Raw genomic sequence first — 12,035 nt, 5'->3', positions numbered from 1 at the left:
TTTGTAAATGACTACAGTCAGAAATAGTCATTCGCTTTCTGGTATGTAAATTTAAGAATTGTGAGGTATAACACAAGGATGACAAGAAGGTGGATTTGCCAGAGACATGAGTGGAAGCTGGATATAACAAAAAGGCAGAGGAGTTCAGAAGGTAGAATCTTTCGGGGGAAAAATGTGTTAAATAATTAATAATAAGGATAAGCCTGAAACTGAGAAGAATGTAAATCCAAGAAAAAAAATTACCTAACCCAAACCCACTGTCAATCAAGTCTATTTCAACTCATAGCGACCCCATAGATTTTCCAAGACTGTAAATCTCTATGAAGGCAGACTATCGCATCTTCACCCCACAGAGTGGCTGGTTGTTTCGAACTGCCCGTCTATTGGTTAGCAGCCCATCGTTTTAACCACTATGCCACCAGTGCTCCTTGAAATATTACCTAAGTTGTTAAAATATGTGAGTGAAAAATGTCCAAGCATGCCCAATTCGGTCCTGAGAAATTGGAATCAGGACATGTGGATTCCAGTTATTGGTGCTGTTGTGCAACCTTGGACACATCAGTCCCTAAGCTTCTATTCCCCATTCTCTGAAACAAGGTTTTGAGTATTTGGTTACTAAATCTTTCCACCTCTGCTAAACAAATAAATAACTTAGGAATGAAGTAGGAAGGAAGGAACTACATACACACATAAATGCCTTGGCCAATATATTTATTGAAATACTGATACTTTGTGCCTCTTCTAATTTTCTTCCTATTGCTGGGACTTCAAAATGACATCCTTGGCCTCTTATTCATGGTTTTATTACTGAGAGTTATCTCCTCTAGAAAAATAGAGTATATTCTAAGGAAGTCATCTCTTCCATTCTAAAATTTTCAAACATTAGGTAAAAATAGTAGACACATCTTAGGATAAGAATTAAAAAACAAAAGATCAGTGTTGGCATTCATCAAAAATACTGATCCTTGATTTGATAAAACATCGTGATTGCATGATTATTAAGCCCAAATTATTACATGATTGATGTTTAAAAATAACTTTAGAATAAAATTATACAATTATATTAGTATATATTATAAATAAAATATTTTGAATATTATATGAAATGAGTAATATGAAAGCTACAACAACCTGCAGCCTTATTCTCCTCACAGTTTTGTATAATGTTAGCTCCATGAAAAAGAGCTTTGTTCAATACTTTACCTTAAATTTTTAAAATGGTAGTTGGCACTTAGTAGGCATTGAATATATTTGTTGAATAAATGTAGAATCAATTTTCCTTTTTATTATATAGCAAAATTTTAAGTACTTAGGAATCTTAGCATTCTTTACACAGGTAGTACACTTTCCAATGATGTATTAGCGCTCAACTTGTAAGGAGTTTACGTGTCCCACAAGCTTCTTTTTTTGTCATTCTATGTAGGGTTTTTTTTTTTTTTTTATGTACGGTAGGAGTCCCTGGGACTTTTAACGTGCTCAGCTGCTACCTGAAAGCTTGCCGTTTCGAGTCCACCCAAGAGACACCACAGAAGGAAGGCCTGGTGACCTGCTTCCAAAAAATCAGCCACTGAAAATCCTATGGAGCACAGTGCTACTCTGACACACATGGAATTGTCATGCATCAGAATCAAATCCAGCGTAACTGATTTTTTTTTTAATATATCTAAATTATACATATAATTCTAGTTACATACACAATTAATGCAAAGTGGGTCTTCTCACTGACATAGTTCAAGACTTAGCTTCTCTTCTTCTTTTTTTTTTTTCTTTACTGTTATTTTGGTTTTGGTTATAAGCATATAGCCCTTGTGGCATAGTGGTTAAGTGCTTGGCTGCTAACCAAAAGGTCAGCAGTTCTAATCCACCAGCTGCTCCTTGGAAACTCTATGGGGTAGTTCTATGCTGTCCTACAGGGTCACTATGAGTCTGAATTGATTTGATGACAAATGGTTTAGGGTTAATTTTTTTGGTTATAAGCACAGTGCTATTTTTTTCTTATAATCCCAGTGTGTTACCAAATATAACAATTTTACATTTAAATTGATTCTACTCTAACTTTATTATTATCAAAATTACATATAAGTGAAGGATAATCCATATGTTTTTTGTGCCTTTACTTTGAAATACTTTGAATAGCACAATAAGAACTGAAGATTAATTAATGCCATTTTCGTTTTTCTTTTTACAGGCACAATAAAATCTTTTTTTTCTATTTTAATTGTTTGTTGACATATTACGCAAATAATAATAACAATTGTTATCGATTGCTGGTAGATTAAGTTCTTCAATTTTGCCTTATTCTTTGAATTTGTCTTTTCAAATTTAGCCTTTTACATGTCTGTGAATGTGATGGTGTCAGTTTGGCTAGGCCAATTTTCTTTCTGTGATTGGAAATGGCATCATTTTTATTTCATTTTCCAGTAGTCTGTTACTAGAATGTAAAAATATAATTGAGTTTTTCATCTTGGCATTGTATCCACTGACCTTGGCAAATTCACATTTTATTTGTAATAACGGTATGATCTTTTATATTTTCTGTGTACTTACGTATGCACATTCTTCCCTGATTGTAATCCTTATTTCTTACTTTGATAAACTGGCTAGGAGATCTCATACAATGTTGAACAGAAATGTTGATAGTGGATATCTCTGTCCCATTCTTCATCATGAGGTGACAGTTTTTGATATTTGATACTTAGTATGATTTTTTTTGTTTTTTTTATGATGTTTGTTGAAGGATTTTTTTTTTCTTGTAGATACTTTCCATCTACAACCTATATGTTGTTATATCAATGATAAATTTGTAAAGATTTTCGAAGTGGCACCTTTGCTTTTGAACACTTTAAAGAGGTCTTTTGCAGCAGAATTGCCCAATGCTATACGTTGTTTGATTTCTTGACTGCTGTTTCCATGGGCGTCGATTGTGGATCCAAGTAAAACGAAATTCTTGACAACTTCAGTATTTTCTCCATTTATCATGATGTTGCTTATTGGTACTGTTGTGAGGATTTTTCTTTTCTTTATGTTGAGGTGTAATCCATACTGAAGGCTGTAGTCTTTAATCTTCATCAATGAGTGCTTCAAGTTCTCTTCACTTTCAGTAAACAAGATTGTGTCATCTACATATGGCAGGTTGTTAACGAGTCTTCCACCAATCTTGATGCCACATTCTTTTTCATATAGCCCAGTTTCTAGGATTATTTTCTCAGCATTCATGTTGAATAAATATGGTGAATGGATACAACTCTGACACACACCTTTTCGAATTTTAAACCAAGCAGTATCCCCTTGTTCTGTTCAAACTACTTACTGCCTTTTGGTCTATGTACAACTTCCTCACGAGCACAATTAAGTGTCCTAGAATTCCCATTCTTCACAATGTTATACATCATTTGTTATGATCCAAACAGTTGAATATCTTTTTGTAGTCAATAAAACACAGGTAAACATCTTTCTGGTAGTCTCTGCTTTCAGGCAAGATCCATGTGACATCAGCAATGATAGCCCTCTTTCTACACCCTCTTCTGAATCTGGCTTGAATTTCTGGCAGTTCCCTGTAGATGTACAGTTGCAGAGATTTTTGAATTATTTTTAGCAAAATTTTGCTGGCATGTGCTATTAATGATGTTGTTTGATAATTTCCACCTTCTGTTGAATCTCATTTCTTTGGAATGGTCACAAACATGAATCTTTTCTAGTCAGTTGGCCAAGTAGATTTCTTCCAAATTTCTTAGCATAAACAAGCAAATTTTTGAAGCATCTCAATTAATATTTCATCAATTCCTGGAGCCTTGTTTTTCACCAAGGTCTTAGTGCAACTTGGACTTTTTCCTTCAGTATCATCGATTCTTGGTCATATATTACCTCCTAAAATGGTTGAACATTGACCAATTCTTTTTGGAACAGTGGGTCTGGGTAGTCCTTCCATCTTTTTATTATGGGTCTTTTGTCATTCAATTATTTGAAGTTATCTAGGCCTGAGGTTTTCTCAATTTGATTTCTTTTTAGTAAAAATCCCCTTAATAGCTATGAGACTCTTCAAAACTTAGCTGTTTTTTTTTTTGGAATTTTATAAACTTGTTTAGGTAAGGGATTTGATCATTTCATCTACATTTTCAAGATCTTTGACATGATTCTGTTCAGTATGTCATTAATATTATGTTGGAACTGTATGTAAAACCCTCCTTTTTCAGTCATGCTATTTATAATTGAAAATTAGTATATTCAGACTTTTTCCTTTGAATAGTCATTCTCATAGTGTGTACACACACAAAACATGCCTTATTTATATAGTAAAAGAATCAATCTTTAGTTTTCTTGAATTTCTAAAGTTTTTGTGTATTTTTATTTTATTATTTACTATCTTGTAAAAATTATTTCATCCTTTCAGAATTAGTTTAAATTTCTATTCATTTTCTAGAGATGGAACCTAGAATAATGCATTTCATATTTTTTTTATTGTGCTGTCAATGAAGGTTTACAGAGTAAATTAACTTCTCATTAACCAATTAATACACATTGTTTTATGACATTGGTTGCCAACCCCGTGACATGTCAACACTCTCCCCTTCTTGACCTTGGGTTCCCCATTACCAGTAAAGTAAGATTCAGCATGTAGAGGACAGGCAGACTCAGCGAGGCTGTGTGCTGATGGCTGTCTAGCCTAGCAGTGTAACTAGGCCTGTTGAGAAGGGGCATGAGCTGCTCACAGAGCCAGGTAAGCAGGAGAAAGGAAAGTAGGAAAAAAGAGAGAAGAAACAATGAACAAAGGCAACAAAACAACAAAAAACAAATAAATATGGTGCTGGGGGAACTGGCCATTGGAGTGGGGTGGAATTTGGGTGGCTGCAAGCTGATGTCTCTTTTGCCGGGTAGTGCATCATGAACCTTCAGGCCAGGGCAGAGGCACCACAGGGGCTAGATGAGAGGGAGAAGGAAAAAGGAGAAGGGAAAAGTTAAAAAAGAAAGAAAAATATGGCGCTGGAGGAGCTGGTCTGTTGGGATGGCACAGACCCAGGGAGGCCATGTGCCAGAGGCTGTCTAGCCAAGCAATAAAGCACAGCCCATGGGTGGTGGGGGGCAGTGCACAGGGCTAGACGGAATGGAGGAAAGAAAAGAGGGAAGGAAGAGAGAGGGAAGAAAGAACAAAAACAAAAATGTAAAAACAAACAAACAAACAAAAATGACCTTGAGGGAGCCTACCCAGTGGGGATGGCACAGATCTGGGGAGGCCATGTGCTGGTGGCTCTCTAGCTGAGTGGTGTGGCACAGCCCATCAAGAAGGGGTGGGACTGCACATGGGACTAGGTGGGCAGAGAAAGGAAAAGAAGGAGGGGAAAGAGGGAGAGAAGAAACTGGAAAAAAAATGGCAGTGATGGAGCCTATTGGTGGGGGTGGTATGGACCCAAGGAGACCTAGTGACAGTGCCTCTCTAGGTGAGCAGTGTGGCACAGCTGGTCAAGAAGGGGTGGGACAGTACACAGGGCTAGGTAGGTGGGAGAAAGGAAAGGAAGTGAGAAAGGAAAGGAAAGGAAGAAAAGGAAAATAAAAAGAAATGGCACTAAGGGATCCTGACAGTGAGGTGGCACAGACCCTAGGAAAATGTATGCTGGTGGCTCTCTAGCTGAGCGATGTGACATGGCATGCCCAGTAGGGGTGCGGATGGCACACAGGGTTATGTGAGCTGGAGAAAGGAAAGGAAGGAAAGGAGAGAGAGAGAGACGGAACAAACAAAAACAAAAATAAAAACAACAAAAAATGGTGCTTGAAGGAGCCGGCCAGTGGAGGCAAGGAAGATCCAGGTGGCAGTGAGCTGGGGTCTTTCTGGCCAAGTGACCATGGCCCACTGGGAATTGGCAGAGGCCACACAGAGGGAAGAAGAGTGGGGGGTGGGAAAGCATGTATCCCTGTTTACCGGGTGCTCTGTCTCTCTCCTGTTGGGAGCTCTGTGAATTTGCCTTCCCATACTCCCTGTCCACTGTTCTTGGTGGCTGAGGTCCAAGATGGTGAATTAGTGCTGCATTAGCTAGCAGGGGACCTCCAGTCCGTAGCTCTTCTTATTCCCTGTTCTCTCCCAGTGTCTTATTCCATTTGGTGCTTGATCGAGTTCTTTATCCCTTCATTTGACACTTATATTTCCAGGAATGATGTTTGTAACTGTTTTACATAGTTTTGGGTCTTTGCTGTAGCAGGATGGCATGGTGATTCCATCTATAGCAGCATGTAGCCTCTGCCCTCAGTTTTTTTTTTTCTGTAATGTATGAATTTTAGACTATAAACTTTTTTTCTTATAACAGCATTCACTGCCTCCCATAAGTTTAATCTATTCAATTTTTATTACCATTCAGTTCTAATACATGTAATTTTCTTTTTTTTTTTTGACTCATAGATTCTTTAAAAAGTGAATGCCTTGATACCAAGGTATTTGGGAATACTGAATTCTAATTTTTTTTAATCAATATTGAGTTTAGTTCCATATATACAACTATTTAAGATTTCAGTAATTTGAAATGCATTGAGACTTAACATTAATGGTCATAATGGTGTTAATTTTTGCAAAGCCTATGTGCACTTGAAAGGCAACGAAACCTAAAGATATTGTGTTCAATTTTCTGAATAGTTAAGCTTATTAATTGATTTTTCAAATCTGCAATGTGTCCATCGTTTTGTTTCATTTTGTTGTATCTGAAACTGAAAGAACTTTTTAAAAACAATGCTCTATGATTATTAATTTGCGCATTACTTGTTTTTTGGTTTTCACTTTCTGCTGCTTATATTTTGAGGCTATCTTCTTAGTTGCAAATATTGAGACTATTGTATCGTTCTTTAGAATTGACCCTTTTTCATTATGAAATAGGCTTTTATAGCTCTAATCTTTCTTACATTAAAGCCACTTATTGCAATAATTTTTTTCTTGACGTTCATTTGATTATATCCATATCCTTTTTTTTAACCTTTCTGCATTTTCATATTTAAGAATTTTCTTTTATGTGTTGCATGTGTTAAATTTGCTTTGCTGCCTAACAAGTTATCACAAATTTAGAGACTTAAAACAACACATATTTATTATCTCACAATTTCTCTGGCTCATGAGTCTGGACTTTGTTTAGCTATTTTCTCTACTTAGGGTCTCAGAAGGCTGTTATCAAGAATTTGGCTGAGTTGTTTTTTGAATTGGATGTTCCAATGAGAAAGGAATCCACGTTCAAGTTTATTCTTGCTGGAAAATTACAGCTGTGAGTCTGCGGGCTCCAGGTTCTTCTGAAATGTTAGCTGGAGTCCTCCTCAGCTCTTCAGGCCATCTACAGTTCCGAGGGGCTTCACATAGTTCCTTGCCACATGGGCTTTCCCCACACGGCTGCTTACTTCATCAAGCCAGCAAGTAGTCTTTAGAGTGAATCAGCTAGGACAATGGGTATTTATGTAACACAATCAAGAGAGTGACATCCCATTACCTTTACCATAATATATTGGTTAGAAGTAAGTCACAGGTCCTGACCACATTCCAAGGGAGGAAATTTCACAAAGGTATAAAAAACAGGAGGTAAGAATCATATGTGACCACATCTGTCTGCTATAACACATGACTTATTTTCTTTTAAAAGATAATTTGGTAATCTCAATCTTACAATTGCATTATTCAGTCCATTTGCATTTAAAGCCATGATCGTTATATTTAGAAAGTAATTTTCTTTTTAATTTTTTTTAAAATGGATGTTTTTACTTTTTACTGATATTATTTTTCTATTTTTAGATTTTCTAATTTTTCCAAATTTATCTTGTTAATTATATGTTCTTTTATTTGTCCCTAACTAGAAATTCTAGGGATTATAACTGGCATCCTTGATTTATTAGAGTCCACTATGAATTAGTACTTTTCTAGTTTCTAGACAAAGTAATGAACTTACAGTACTTTAAATCTATAATTTCCCACCTTTTGTGGTGTTATTTTCATATATGTTTTAAGTCTGCAAATATTTCATATTTCACATAACAACAGTATTATTACATATTATCAATATTTCCTTGAATTTGCAAACTTATTTACCTTTCTATTCCTGTTTTACAGTGATGTTATCTGGGATTATTTCCTCCTGTATGAGAAGATTCTCCCTTTAGAGTTTGTTTTTTGTGCAGGTTTGCTAGAAATAAATTCTGAAAGCATCTTTTTTAGCTGTAAACCACATAGCTGTGAAAAACCATATAAATCTGACTTTAACTTTTAACAAATTTTACTGTATATGGCTTACATTATACTTATGAAGTGGTCTGCTATTTCTTAAAATGATTAGAGGTAAAATTTTACTTCTAGTTTCTCCTAAAGTAACAAAAATAATTAAAAAAAAATTTATTTCACTTTAGCTGCTCTCTTGAGGGCTATTTTCATTTAAGAAACATCATAAAATTATAGCCATGATGAGTCATCATAAAATTATACCAAATAAGAAATGCTAAGGGAAATAAGATGGGCCTAGAGGCTATGATTTTTATTTAAAATAATTTGGAAACACATCACAGTATGCGAAGAGCCTATCACAGAAAGCATGGCAGATTGGAATGTAGAATCAATCATTTTAAAGAAAGATATACACTTTATATTATAAAAAACTGCCACAGCGGAGATAAATGAAACAGGAGAAAGACTCTTTCCAACAAAGAGCATGTTATAGTCATTAATAAAATTATATGTCACACTTTAATTTTGTATTAGCTTTTTTGCTGAAACTTGGATTTATATTGACATGGAATTAAAAAATAAAAGTGGTTTTAACCCTAGATTTAAAATCTTATGGTTATGACTCAACCTTAATAGTCATAAACTTTCTCATAAAATTTCACCACACAAAAAATTTAGATTTAGCAGGTTGTTATTAATCATACACTAGAAGTTACTAGGGTAAACACCTTACTACTAGTACTTCTGTCATGACTACAAAAATAATAAGAGTAAAAATAATTAACATTAATTGATAGTTTACTATTTGTATAGCGCTGGGGCTTTACATCAATTAAATAATCAAATCTTCACTAAGATTTTATGTACTGAATACTATTAAATATTTCCATTAAAAAGGTGAGAAACTGTTATAGAAACATTGTAAGTAAGTTTCCTGGAATTTCATAGCTTATGCATTTTGGAACTGGATTTCAAATTCAGGCAATCTAAATTTAGAGCCTATGAATGCTAACCACAATTCCAAACTGCTGTGCCAATGTGTGAAAATGTAATCTTAAGTATTTGAATAATAATTTCTTGAGAGTATAATTAAAATGGATGAAACATATTTGATCAGAAATGTCTACAATAGTTAATAATATACTGGACCTTGCAGGACATTTTAAGATAATGCAGATTGTTGTTGCTGGGTGCCATCAAGTTGATTCTGACTAATGGAAACCGATGTGACAGAGTAGAACTGCCCCATAGGGTCTTCTCAGCTGCAATCTTTATGGAAGTAGATCATCAGGTCTTTCTCCTGTGAAGCTACTGGGTGGGTTTGAACATCCAGTGTTTTGGTTAGCAGCTGAGTGCTTAACTGTTGTGGCACCAAGACTTCTTAATAAAATACAAAAAACTAAAAAAAAAAAAAACAAACCCACTGCCGTCAAGTCGATTCCGATTCATAGTGACCCTATAGAACAGAGTAGAACTGCCCCATAGAGTTTCCAAGGAGCGCCTAGTGGATTCGAACTGCTGACCTCTTGGTTAGCAGCCGTAGCACTTAACCACTACACCACCAGGATTTCCATATTAAAATATAAGTAAGTATAAAATAATGTCGGGGAGAAAGCAACCTTCATCGGAATTAGACAAACTAATAAAAAGCTCATTTACCCTTTCTTTTGAAAAAATTACTAGTGGTTTTGCAGGTGAACAAGAGTGAGATGACTATCTAAGAAGTAAGGACAAAATGGTACAGCAGCCTGAAAGTCAGTGGTATACTTGGGAAACAGCAAAACAGTATATGTGACCAGCACATAAAGAGACTGAGCCAGGTTGGGATAGGAGGGAATGAGAATGGAAATCTGGTAGGTTGTAAATGGCATTGTGAAACATGCTATGATTAAAGTACTTTTCTTAGAATTACAAAAAAAAAAAAAATGGAATTTTGTAAATTTTTTTCAACATTAATGCAATTTCTTTCACAGTGGGGTGTGAGTAACATATTTGACTTAGGATCATTGATAAGGGTTACACATTAACTATAGATATTGAAGGTTATACTTAATAACGTCTGTAACTGAATTTAGATATTTTTACAACAGAAGACAAAGAAGTCATATATGTAGGGATTGTGAGAGCTCTCCCTTAGCCTAAGGAGAATTTCTAGACCTGATCACTGCTTCAGGAAAGTGTGGAAACCATACTTGATTATATAACCAGTAAACAGAGTACATTTATAGAGTACTGGCAAGAAATATGGAAACCCTGGCGGCATAGTGGTTAAGAGCTATGACTGCTAACCAAAAGGTCAGAGTTCAAATCCACCAGGTGCTCCCTGGAAACTCTGTGGAGCAATTCTATTCTGTCCTATAGGCCACTATGAGTTAGAATCTACTCCATAGCAGTGGATTTGGTTTTGTTGGTTTGGCAAGAAATTCACTCAAAACTTACTTAAAAAGGACATGATATGTATTAATAGAGTATTCTCAGGTGTATTAAGAACTTTATTGATTTTCCTGACGTTAATTTTGCAGTTTAAAATAACTGCAATTTAGAATTACACAAGGGCCCTTAATTATTTTCATAGTTTAGAGTCTCTAAAGCACTTAATATGGCTCCACGTAAGGAAACCTGAGGTGGGGGTTAGCAATAGCCCTTTCGGGATTCCCAGAGGAATGACTCCCTTGGGCTCTTCAGAGAAACCTTAACAAGTTTCTTTCCATAACTATTCCTTGACCTTGTCGCAGCAACATATTTGTTCCCAGAGTTCGCAGGTGGGCTCCACAAGAGGCCACCTCTTAACGATGGAATCAAGGGATAAATGATATAGAGCAGTTCCAAGAGATTGTGGAATCCTCAGGGGCAGCTACACTGGCCTAAAAAAGTCCTGTTTCTTTGCAGTAATGTCCCAGGTCAACAGGTTATATTGGCAAGGGCATTTGCTAAAACCAGTTAGAAGTGGATAAAGCCAGATACTAAAAGCTGAACTAGGCAAAGACTGAGTGCAGAAAAGTAAAAACAGAAAATGATGTTTTAAACCATAGAGGAAGTCTGTGACCAGACCTAGGAGATGAAGCCAGAGTCAAATACTGTGTAATTGCAAGATATTCTACTAAGATGTGATTCTTTCTGACCCCATAATATTGTAGGTGCATTTTATTATGGCCAAATATATTTTATTAATATGCTGTCTAATAAAGTTGATGGCAATGAAGCTTTTAGGAAATGTGTGCTTTACTTTATAGTCTGTAGATCTTATTAATTCTAGCAGACAGTGGGAGAGATATCAAATTTTAACTAAAAGATTATCATAGACTTATACTAGAAAAATAGAACTGTGTAATGCTATTATATTGAATACAAGATCAAAATGTTATTAATAAAGAAAATTATTTATTTCTTTAATACATAAATTTAATTTATCATTCCTAATAACTTTCTATTTTGGGTTAATATTTTACTGAACATGCTTATGTGAATGTCCTGCTGAGAAAATATAATGCTATTTTTTATCATTTGGATAACTCATTTGCTCATTTATCATTTTCGTTTCCTTAGTAGATTGATTTCCAATTCATCAAATTGTTACAATTTTAGAAAACAGAACTATTTTTCATCACATACATTGATTACTTGAATTTAGCTGCAGTTTCTAAAACAGGACAGATACATAGTCTATATGAATCAAACCTCTGTGGAAAAATTATCTGCTCACCTTTACCCTTCATTTTTTTTTTTTTTTTATGCAAAGCTGATTAATAGTCATTGTTGATGTTTATTATGACGAGACACAACAAACCAATTTACAGAAAACATGAAGACAATGAAAGTGTTTCATGTTCAATTGGCTCCTTTCTATCTGTGGTGCCAG

The sequence above is a fragment of the Loxodonta africana genome, chromosome 1 (assembly GCF_030014295.1).
Source record: "Loxodonta africana isolate mLoxAfr1 chromosome 1, mLoxAfr1.hap2, whole genome shotgun sequence".
NCBI lineage: Eukaryota > Metazoa > Chordata > Mammalia > Proboscidea > Elephantidae > Loxodonta > Loxodonta africana.
This window is presented reverse-complemented; position numbering follows the sequence as displayed.